General features: G+C 32.8%; 1 long non-coding RNA gene across 1 annotated transcript; it reads right to left on the bottom strand.

The window, feature by feature from the left end:
* Window positions 1-548: 548 nt before the first annotated feature.
* On the bottom strand, window positions 549-6,340 carry LOC137401368 (uncharacterized). The gene is made up of 3 exons (XR_010979323.1): window positions 6,220-6,340; window positions 5,797-5,868; window positions 549-629 (listed from the first exon to the last, which is right to left on the bottom strand). It is a non-coding gene; the product is annotated as an uncharacterized lncRNA (long non-coding RNA).
* Between the last annotated feature and the right edge of the window lie 4,404 nt (window positions 6,341-10,744).

Raw genomic sequence — 10,744 nt, 5'->3', positions numbered from 1 at the left:
TTTTAAATTTTTGTTTAGGACTTTTCAACATAAAAAGAAACATTTGTTCTTTCTGATTTTCGAAATATTTAGTGCTATTATAGCTTTTGCATGTACATCCAGAATTGAAAACAGATAATTACTTATGTTGATAACAATATTGATGATTGTTGATGACTGACGGATTAAGATTTTAGTGATTACACTGCATTGTTACACAGAGCATTGTTTTTCGAGATTCGAAGGGATCGTAGCTTCACATAGCATTAGCAATGCACGAAGTAGGAATGCATTAAGTTTTTTGAATAGTACTATTTTTTAACGTGTTGGAAAAATAAAATCTATAACAAAAAGGTTTTAGATAGAGTTGAAGCTAATAAAGATTGAACATATATTATGAAGCACAATCGACAATTTTTGCCACTATAATTGGAAGGGTTAAAAAATGCAGTGCCATGGCATTCAAACATAGATTTTATAGTAATATTATTTCTTATAAATTTTTTGAAATAAAACTTTTATTAATGTGGCACGCTCTTGTGGAAATTAACCGTTAATCAGCAACATACCCCCTTCAAGAAAGCGTCCAGCTGTGCTTCGTACCATTTTCCATCTGGTGGATATAGTGCTTGGATGCGGTGACCAGGTTTCTACCAAAATAAGCAAAACCATTTTAATAGCCCAAACAGATGTTATGCAGATTAAAAATTGATGCAAAAGATGCCTGATGTTTTTAGGTTTTTCAGCAAATCCGTGTCCCTACCTCCCATTACTAAAATTCTATGAAGCAGTAATATTTTATCTCTTGCGATATTCTTCTACCAAATTGAAACATAGATTTTAAAGCTTCAACGATTTAAAGGATTTCATTTACTCCAGTCACTTACTTATGACTCAGCCTCTAGTTTAAATCCGTATCAAATTACGACTAAAATGCATCAACTTGTTAATTACAACGAAAATAATACATTATCATAACTTTATACTGCCCTAAGCGAGCAAAACGCCCTATCTGAAAAGTTTTTCAAAATTCACTTTTTTGTGCTTATATGTAATTTAGGTTGAGATCTAACATGTCTCGAAATTTCATATATCTGAGACCACCAGAAATAGCACTTTTCACAATGTGCAAAATGCCCTATCCACATTTACCACACGTAAAGTGGCAATCAAAGCTCTCTATCTGCAGATACAGCGTTTTGATTGGCCTGAACATACACAAAGTTGGACATTATGAGCAGCATTATGTAATCAAAGAGTATATAAACAAAGGGAAGCGAAACTGAAGCATATATATTTGGTTGTTTTAAGGCAGCTCATACAAGCTAGTGCACTTCTAAGTGCTCATCTTATTGCTATATTTTTTTATCATAATATATTTATTATGACAGGACGATATCTAAGTGACAAAAGTCTCGATTTAAAGATCTGACTCAGAGATTTGATGAAAAATTTGTTTTAATTACATGTCCATTGGAAGGTTTTGCTTTTTTTAAATACTGACATTATTGCACTCAGTTGTTTGCTTTAAATTATTTTCAATAAAAGCATTTGATCTTTTTTAAACTACTATTTTACTTACTCCTTTCATTTCGTGACATCAGGTTTGAAGGATACCTAGATCTTTGATCATCTCTTAACTTTTGAGCTAAATATGGCTATTACAGGGCTTTAATCCATGTGTTGACTGGATGAGTAATAGGAATTGCAACATATATTATTTTGTTGACTAATTGCGGGTTAATATCAGAATTTAAACTTGTAATCCTTTGATAATCCAGTCATGGCAAATGGTCTTGTGGCAAACTAACAATGAGAAACCAGTCCAATTAAGCAATCAAAAGGCCCTATCTGCAGTGATAGGGCGTTTTGATTGCCTAGTGCCAGCTTAGTAAATTGTCAATTTAAGCAAACAAAATGCCCTAAGTGAAATAACTCTTTTGATTTTAAAGTTTCACACAAAAAAAATTCGGTAAAGATTGTTGGATATCTCACCATAATAAATAAAAAAAAAACAACTAAAATACTGCTAATACTGATGCCAGGCTTGACCAAAACGCGTTTGTGCTTGTGCTGAACAATTTACAAATATCAAGATACAGCGTTTTGCTTGCTCAGGGCAGTAAAGTATAGGCTACTAATAATTCTGCCTGTTTGGTGCTATCAATCAGCTAACACTACTAATCAGAATAAAAAGCATCCATAATTATTTTAATGCTTTTTAAAAAGTTACAAAAGTTAGGAGCACCGACAGAGTCACAGATATTCATCAATTGCTGGCTACTGTGCTATATGTTACCATAACTATTTTAATGTGTGTCGGTTAATCTCACAAAGCTACCCTCGTGTATAATTACAAAGTTATCATTTTATGAAAATTAGTAATAATTTCATTCTTTTAGCATTATAAAGTTGGGGTTTCTTGACCTTTTTAACTTGACAATATTACGATCTTGCAATTAAGGCAGTAAAATCCAAATCCAAATTAGCTGCGAAAACCTATGCATTGTTGTTTGCCGTCGCAATTTGATGACATGAGTAAGTTGCTTTGATATAGTATTTAAAGTGGCTCGCCCTACAGGTCAAAAATGGCCACTACCGGTCTAACCTTTTGCATTGGTATTGAGGCGAAGTAAAATACTTTTTCATGATGCCTTTTCACCATAATATGGTACAATTAATTCAATGACAAAATTGGCAAAAGTAATATAAAACAAATGTGACAAACAAATATACCAATTGTGACATGATTAGTCTGTTCTTCTGCTGCTGCAAAACCCTAAATGGCTAGACGCGTGAAAAAAGCAAAATGTTTAGCGGCTACAATCTCGCTAGAAGGTTGAACTTATGTGATAAGTCTTTAGGTTGTGTAGGAGTGAGAGGTTGGCTTGTTTCTTACAATCTATTTAATCAATTGACTAGCATGCAAGAAGATAGCAAGCCATGCCACATTAGGAGAATGAGTCACTTTAAGCACAAACCACAATTGCATAAGTACATAGGTCATTTCTGCTAGTGAGAAGACCTTGGAGAATAAGACCACATTATGCAATTCTGTGAAGATTTTATTACAGCAGTTATACTTGTGCTGCAATACTTCTAATAGAGTGAAAAGCAAATGAGCTGCCCAACCACAACCTCCTTCATTATAAAGTTACAAAGAATAGGAATAACAACAATAGCTTTCATTCGGAGGCTGAGGCTATTGAGAAGTAGAAAGTGAATTAGCTAAGAAGGCAATAGTAGAACACACATAATAAGAGCATAGGCATCATGATTGACGTGTATGCAGGCAATGAATTTATGTACAATTTCACTACCAAATTTTTTAGTAAAGCTAGACACCTTTGGCTAAAGAGTGCTAGATATAGGTCAAAACAAGCCAGTGACAAATCTCATGTTATGCATCCTTGTTTGGACACTTTATTTCTAAAGTGTTTAATGCATTGGAAGTTTAACATAAAAGTGTGCTAAGAATGCACAAAGAACATTAACAGCAATAACTGCATAGTACTGACAGCAATAACTGAATAGAACATGATGTTTAATTAAAATGTAACATAAAAATAAACGTTTTATTTTGTTTTGGTAAGCTTGCAGCAAAAATGTTTGCTGTGCACATAAAATATTGTTTTGCTCCAAATACTTTACAAACAAGTAATAATAACTTTATTGATGCAAATTGTACTGAAATTATATTTGCTACGAGCACCAATGGAAGTCAAAATAAGTAATACAATTCTTACAGACCTTCTAAAAACAATGGCCTTTGCTGCTACAGAAAAGTGAGTAGACCCATAGGAAGAGAAGTATATGTTCTTATACTGCTAAAACTACCTTTGGTTCAGAAATCAGATTTGAAAAGAGCAATGAATTATTATAAGCATTGGCAAAATGTTTGGGATGGATAGGAAACAAAGCTGGGTATTGCACATGCTGGTAATTTAGCTAATGTAAATAGATTTCCTACACTACCTAATTGAAAGCATCAATGCAAAATCTAAATACATGTAAATACTTACTAGCCATAGTACAGAGTGACCGTTTAATGTTTGTCAACATAACATCCGTACCGCTTTAAGCATCTTGAAATTATATTAAAGTTGCTTTCATTATGAGCTCCCTATGATATTTTAAAGTATTAAAATGGGCAAATACAAGTTGCATTTTCAGAGAACTTTTAAATTCAAGTCAGATGCCACAAAAAGTTCCTCTGCGTTGTTTGTAGTATATTCTAAAAGTGCTAACACTACATTTGTTTTAAATTTTAAAGTTGACACAAATAATTGAGCAAATTATGTAGCTTATTAGTAAAACTTTTGTTAACATCAGCAAACAAACTGCATACATGCTGCCCGATACCGAAGGCCAAAAATAATAATATATATTGCTATTTATATTTTAACCAATAGTTTTGCAGTTTTGTTATTGTATAGCAATTTGTATAAAACCTACTGTATTTCAGGTTTGAGTAACTATGAGTTTTAGTAGTGTTCTGGCCCTTCCTATCGCGTGTTTTCAACATTTTGAGGTAATAATTAAAAGCCATGAGTTGAATTGCGCAACTTCAGCAGCATCTTATACATATATATCATTCGCCAAACTCATTGTCTTGAATCATCAAAGTTCACTAAATCATTCAAAAGGAAATACATACACTTGTATCTCTAATTCTGTTATAGCTTTACCCTTTTACTGCCACCCATGTACAAACTAAGCTACCGGCCTACCGCCAGCCATTTCACCGAAAATTGCCAATTTAGCTTCATGATATGTGCATGAAGCATGTATACAATTTTGTTTCAACTTCAAAGTTTATCTAGAAACTTTTTGTAATATATTTTATTTTGCTAAAATGTTAACATATAGTGCTATGCAAAAATCAATGTACCTTCACTTTGTGCATTGCTAAAGCTATGTGAAGCTACAATCGCTACGAAGCTAAAACGATGCTCTACAATGTCCCTTACACTTAAAAAACTATTATTTTCACTATCATCAGAGTCACTGCTGCTACTTTAATTATCTGTGTAATCACAAAAATCTGAATTTGAATTGGCTATAGTGTCATCAACATACATGTAAGTAATTATATGTTTTCTGACTTGCGCGATACTTAACAAAACTTACACAAAAATGTCCATTTTTATTTTGGAAATTCTCAATAAAAAATTTGAAACTGCTTGGTTATCTTAGACTAATCTATTAGAGAAATATTCGAACCACACTGACAATACCATCAAAGTTTTAAAATCATCCGTTATGTTTTTAACGGATAATAAAATTAGGTGACCACGCAATTGTTGGAAAATTCGCAAAAATGTGCATACGGCAGTTGCTGACAGATTTAGCATAAATTCGCATACGGTAGGGTAAGAGTAAAAACCAACAAAATATTTGTCAATCTCCTGCCTCTAAACATGATATCTCAAAACTGATAATTACTCTCAGTGTTGACTGAGTAACTAAAAGTGGTAATGAGTAACCATGGAAAACTATTCATTTTATATAATTATGCAATTGCTCAGCAATTGCAACCATGACTCATAAAGACTAAGAAGAGCAATACTAAATCTCTTTGCTATGCTACATTCCTTTGATCGGTTTGCGCTATTTATATTATGTAATCTGCCAATAATAGATGAATAGAACACAAAAGTGGCATAATGGTTTATGTAAGCGTTTGAAATAATACAATGCCTGTAAAAATTGACAACTTTTCTTACTGAAGCTATGGCTATATCAAATTATCACACTAATTTTTGGCTCGCATGTATAATGTGCTAGTTGACAGCAACTTATTGCAATATCGCATACCTTTAATTTTATGTCTGCAAATCAGTCTTTGGTGTGGGCCATCAATGCTTCTCATCCAGCAGTTATCTATAACTAATTGATTAATTTGATTTTGAAGCGTCATTGATTATTTGCAACTATACAAAGAAAAACTAATTTTGGGCATGCTGTTACATTCTTACGTCAGGTATACATTTGCTAGTTACAGTAAAACTTTGTACAGTATATTTTGTGTTGGTGAATTTAAAGTTTTGCTTATCATAGTAACTTTGTCAAAACGTCAAACATTACTACATTTCAAAATACAACCTTACTGATATAATGTTTTATAGTTTGTAATCTATACTTATGTACATGTTAAAAAATATTATAAAATTCGGTAGATGAAACCTTGATTATTTTGACATATTTTTTATGCAAACCAACGTGTAATTAGCAACATACCTTTTCTAGAAAAGAACATCCAACTTTGTCTAATACTCTCTGCCATCTGATGAATATACTGGCATTAATGCTTACCAAGTTTCTAAAAAAAATGAATAGATAATTCAAATAGCATAAATAGATATACAAACCAAAATGAATGCAAAATACACATTTTAGTTCACTGGTTAGGTTTTTTGGCAAACTTGAATGTCTGCCTCCTACTACTGAAGCTCTATAAAACAGCTAAGCTCTTAATTACTACACAATTACTACACAAGATTCAAACTAAATATTAAAAGTTTTTAAATTCAAAGGCCGCATATACACCACTTACTTGCTTATGCCTATGCATGTACTACTATTACTTACAAAATCATAACTGAAATACGCAAACTCTCACTATTCATGATAACAATAATACAATTACATAATGATCATGATATTCTAACAACAGTTTTGACTGTTGGTAGAACCACATTAATAACTTTACTTATCATTATAAAAAAACATCAAAAATTATTATATTAATAACTGAAAATAGATTAATGTTAGAGAATTAACTGATTCACTAAAATAACTATTAATTGTCAGCTGGCGTGTCTGTGTTGATGTTACAAAACCGAACATTCGTGTAACAATAATAAAGTCCAAAATTAGGATTTTACAAAAAGTTTTGATATTCTCCTTTATGGTATTATAATGCTGAACTTTCTTGACTTTTCTATGCAGAACAATATCAGCAGTTGGATGACATAAACAGGTGTAAAAAAATATATATCAAACGTGTTCTATGCTACATTCCTTAAAAATTATAATAATTGAAACATACTTTTTTCACGCTAGTCCTATTTCTTTATTAAATAAAATTTATACTGCTTTTTTACAACTGTATGTTTCAAGTAAATAAACTGTAAATTGACTAAAATAACATGAACAACTTACCAAATGTGACGTGCTCCCTTACATGTAGTTATTCTGCTGCTACCAAGCTCTAGTAGACTACATGGGTGAAGAACTAATAGTCCTAACAGCCACAGCAACATTATAACAGCCACATCTCGCTAGCTGTTATATACTGTGGTTATACTTTTGCCACTTTATTTCAATAAATTTAAAAAATCAATTCTTCGACTAAAAAACCATCTCTCAGATATTGCATTCGGAGGAAAAGTTTCAAAAAAAGATTTATTTTGTGGCTGGATGCAACGGCAGCAAAAATATGAATTGTACTGATTATACACTTATTTAAACTTTTACTACAGCCATGCTTAAACATCAGTGGAAACCATAATGTGCAATTATTGTGAATTTTCACAAAAAAGAGCAGATCAATGAGAAACCGTGCAAAAAAAGGGAGTGCTTAAATGGCAGTCTTGAAAACCATAAAGAGGGTCAGCAAATAAATTGTAATGTATTGTAGGTTGTTAATATACAACTTTATTTCCCAAATCTAATAAAGCTATCATGAATATTAGCAAAACTGACTGTATCCGACATAGCTGCTAATTCCTTGTATTGGCTGATGATTAGTCATAAGCTTATTGCAATATGTTTTTAAATAGATTGTGCTATTAACTGAAACGATACCAAAACACTTAAAAGTAAGAATATTTTAAAATTGATATATGCCTCCTAGTTCCATATATAAGAGCCTCCTAGAGTTTGTAATTTATTGATAGAAAATTACACATTTTTGTTGGAGTTGTCTCCTCTTTTCCATATATATGAATATAGATATATAAGGCAATTATGGGAATCATGTTTAAAATACTTCTATAGGGTTGTTAAGCACTATAAACACTGCTAGAATTAGGAGGCTCCCTGGACGCCTCCTAATTTTTCAGAGCCTCCTAACATGGATTATATATTGATAGAAGCCTCCTAGTTGGGAAATATAGTTCTATATATATATATATATATATATATATATATATATATATATATATATATATATATATATCTGAGTACAGTAAGTACAGCTTAGGGTGTGAAATGTTGAAAAAATACTTTACCGAAATTGATTTCTCACCTTGGAGCGGATTAAAATCTACCTAATTTTTTTTTAATGGGAAAAATTGTTTCGGATCTCGAACAACTCCGTTTTCGAACTACCTTCAGAAACCGATTATGTTTGAGGACCGAGGTTCCATTATACGATATATATATGTAAGAACAACTGTTATCCCAGTAGTCATTGGGGAACTGGGCGCAATAACACTGGCTCATAAAATGTGGCTTGCCCAAATTCCCACAGCAATCAACTCAGGTGAGTTGCAGATTAGTGCGCTACTGAGAACAGCTAAGATATTGAGGCGAGTGCTCAAACTCCCAGGTCTCTGGTAGGAGACCTGAGTTAGAGCAGAAACTACCACCCATACGGGTTAACCGGGGTAAGAAAACAATTATATAAATATATGTGTACATATATCTTTATGTATACATATATATATATATATATATATGTGCATATATTTATATACATCCAAATATATATACATCCATACATATATACATACATATACATGTATATATACATACATATATATATGTAAGTGTGCGTATATACATTTACCATAAAACCTCTGATTGAACGCCATGGCGCTCTATTTTCAACTGATCTTCTAAAGTGGCGGTCAATTGGAGGCGGTGTTCAAATATAGGCTGGCAGTCTATTTTTCAACTAGCTTGTCTGAATTTTTGGAAGATAAATTTAGCGCTATTACGTGTCACCCATATTTGGCACACTTTTTCGGTAGACCAATAATAAACGTTTTGAATGCAGTAAATCTGCTAACCTACCTTTTAACTTATCAGAGAACTTCTAAAAAATGTGAATAAAAAACCAAGAATTATCTCTGCCAGATGATATCTGGCAGAGATAATTCTTGATATATCTATATATATATATATATATATATATATCTATATATATATATATATATATATATATATATATATATATATATATATATATATATATATATATATATATACAGTCAAACATGGATAACTCGTCCTCGGATAGCTCGAACACATGGTTAATTCGAACATTTCCTTTGGTCCGTTCCCACATAATGATAAATTGCTATAGATAACTCAAACTCAACACTGTTAATTCGAACTGTTTTTTTGCCCAACGGCTACCGAAACGGTTGTTATCGCTTTAGAAAATCACTTTATTCAAAGCCATAGAGGTAAACTTCATCTTTTCGTAATTCATAAGCGTCGTTATTATCACAATCGGCAAAATATTTTTGTCAACGACTTTTCTAAAAGTTTGGTGAAATTTGATTTATACTGCGATACGATGAATAGCACGGGCTAGCCGGGTCACGCGCGCAAGGATTTTTGCCACGCACATACAAAACAAAAATTGCATGTTGTTTTGTATGTGCGTGGCGAAAATCCTTGAGTGCGTGACCCGGCTAGCCCGTGATGAATAGTTTTCTGACGCTGATTCCGTGTTGAATCAACATCGGAATTTTGAATGTTTAAAACGTCTTAAAAATTGTTGTAATTAAACGTATGTTGTCTTAGCTACACAAAAACTATTCATCGTTTGACCTAAACACAGAATACGTGTGTACATTCAATAAGTATCTATTAAAAAAGCGTGAGTGATATAGAATGTACCATAAAACCTCGTAAAACTTCTAATTGAACTGCCTCGGAGTGTTGCTCTTAACGAATCCCAGGTAAAGTAAGGTAATCTGCATAAACTTCAAGAAAAACCGGCAAAATTGATCGTGGGTAAAACCCCAAAAGAAAAAAATGTCTTTTCTTTTGAGCATTTCAACAACGATCAAGTTTTGTCAATGTCAATCTGAAAAACGTCCTGGCAATAACATCAGTAGTTTGTAGAGAGCAGATCTACACAAAAAAGTGACGGATCCAGCGGGGGGATAGAAAAAGGGGGTTGCGAATAAAATTGGCTAGGGGTGTAGATTGAATTGCGTGGAGTTGAATGAGATGTTGGGGTTAGGGGGGAAATTGTGGTGTAGAGTAGGGGGTTGAATTCGAGGGGGTATGGATCCACTCCTGGCGTAATCGGCGGATTATCTGTGGATGAGTCATCCGATTAGTGGGGGTATGAGTCATCCGATTAAACGTGGATTATCGCGAGATTAGTCGGGGGAATCGTTGCGGATTAGTCGGCCGAATCGTCGCGGATTATCGGTGGATTAGTGGGGGTGAATATCTGGGACATCGAGGGCTGGTTGGTTTTCCGGAGTGGATCTCGCGGATTATCGAGGAGAGCGAGAGATTACCGGATGAGTGAGGGGGTTAATATCTGGGACACCGAGGGGTTGATTTTCTGGAGATTGTTATATATTTGAAACATTGAATATATATGAGAAAGTGTTTATGTACAAAGTTATTTTTTGAAGATTTGATGTTTTTGTAATGTTGAAGCTCTTGAATGGTTAAGAATTTTAAGGAATTTATTTTCGGTTTTTTTTTTGCGTATATGTAAGATTGAAATTTGTTGGAGAAATTAATATGTTGAATGAAAGATCAGTTTTATTACAAAATTATTCACTTT

The sequence above is a fragment of the Watersipora subatra genome, chromosome 8 (genome assembly GCF_963576615.1).
Source record: "Watersipora subatra chromosome 8, tzWatSuba1.1, whole genome shotgun sequence".
Taxonomy (NCBI): domain Eukaryota; kingdom Metazoa; phylum Bryozoa; class Gymnolaemata; order Cheilostomatida; family Watersiporidae; genus Watersipora; species Watersipora subatra.
This window is presented reverse-complemented; position numbering and strand designations above follow the sequence as displayed.